Source organism: Physeter macrocephalus, chromosome 21 (assembly GCF_002837175.3).
Source record: "Physeter macrocephalus isolate SW-GA chromosome 21, ASM283717v5, whole genome shotgun sequence".
Taxonomy (NCBI): domain Eukaryota; kingdom Metazoa; phylum Chordata; class Mammalia; order Artiodactyla; family Physeteridae; genus Physeter; species Physeter macrocephalus.
The window spans coordinates 86265740-86267475 of record NC_041234.1 but is presented as its reverse complement, the minus strand read 5'-3'; positions in this window follow the sequence as shown (position 1 = coordinate 86267475).

Here is a 1736-nt window from a genome sequence, read left to right as displayed (position 1 = left end):
AGGTGTGTGGGTTTATCTCTGGGATTTCTATCTTGTTCCATTGATCTATGTTTCTGTTTTTGTGCCAGTACCATATTGTCTTGATGACTGTAGCTTTGTAGTATAGTCTGAAGTCAGGGAGTCTGATTCCTCCAGCTCCGTTTCTTTCCCTCAAGACTGCTTTGGCTATTCGGGGTCTTTTGTGGCTCCATACAAATTTTAAGATTTTTTGTTCTAGTTCCGTAAAAAATGCCATTGGTAATTTGATACGGATTGCATTGAATCTGTAGATTGCTTTGGGTAGTATAGTCATTTTCGCAGTATTGATTCTTCCAATCCAAGAACATGATGTATCTCTCCATCTGCTGGTATCACCTTAAATTTCTTTCATCAGTGTCTTATAGTTTTTTGCATACAGGTCTTTTGTCTCCCTAGGTAGGTTTATTCCTAGGTATTTTATTCTTTTTGTTGCAATGGTAAATGGGAGTGTTTTCTTAATTTCTCTTTCAGATTTTTCATCATTAATGTATAGGAATGCACGAGTGTTGAATTTTGCCAAAAGCTTTTTCTGCATCTACTGAGATGATCATATGGTTTTTCTTCTTCAATTTGTTAATATGGTGTATCACATTGATTGATTTGTGTATATTGAAGAATCCTTGCATCCCTAGGATAAATCCCACTCGATCATGGTGTATGATCCTTTTAATGTGTTGTTGGATTCTGTGTGCTAGTATTTTGTTAAGGATTTTTGCATCTATATTCATCAGTGATATTGGCCTGTAATTTTCTTTTTTTGTAGTATCTTTGTCTGGTTTTGGTATCAGGGTGACAGTGGCCTCATAGAATGAGTTTGGGAGTGTTCCTTCGTCTGCAGTATTTTGGAAGATTTTTGAGAAGGATTGGTGTTAGCTCTTCTCTAAATGTTTTATAGAATTCACCTGTGAAGCCATCTGTTCCTGGACTTTTCTTTGTTGGAAGATTTTTAATCACAGTTTCAATTTCATTACTTGTGATTGGTTTCTTCATGTTTTCCATTCTTCCTGGTTCAGTCTTGGCAGGTTATGCCTTTCTAAGAATTTGTCCATTTCTTCCAGATGCTCCATTTTATTTGCATAGAGTTGCTTGTAGTAGTCTGTTAGGATGCTTTGTATTTCTGCGGTGTCTGTTATAACTTCTCCTTTTTCATTTCTAATTTTACTGATTTGAGTCCTCTCCCTCTTTTTCTTGATGAGTCTGGCTAATGGTTTATCAATTTTGTTTATCTTCTCAAAGAAACAGCTTTTAGTTTTATTGATCTTTGCTATTGTTTTCTTTGTTTCTATTTCATTTATATCTGCTCTGATCTTTATGATTTCTTTCCTTTTGCTAACTTTGGGTTTTGTTTGTTCTTCTTTCTCTAGTTCCTTTAGGTGTAAAGATAAGATTGTTTACTTGAGATTTTTCTTGTTTCTTGAGGTAGGCTTGTATAGCTATAAACTTCCCTCTTAGAACTGCTTTTGCTGCATCCCATAGGTTTTCAATCATCGTGTTTTCATTGTCATTTGTCTCTAGGTCCGTTATGATTTCCTCTTTGATTTCTTCAGTGATCTCTTGGTTATTTAGTAACGTATTGTTTAGCCTCCGTGTATTTGTGTTTTTTACATTTTTCCCCTGTAATTGATTTCTAATCTCATAGCGTTGTGGTTAGAAAAGATGCTTGATATGATTTCAGTTTTCTTAAATTTTAATTTTGGATGATCAGTCCATTTGTGTAA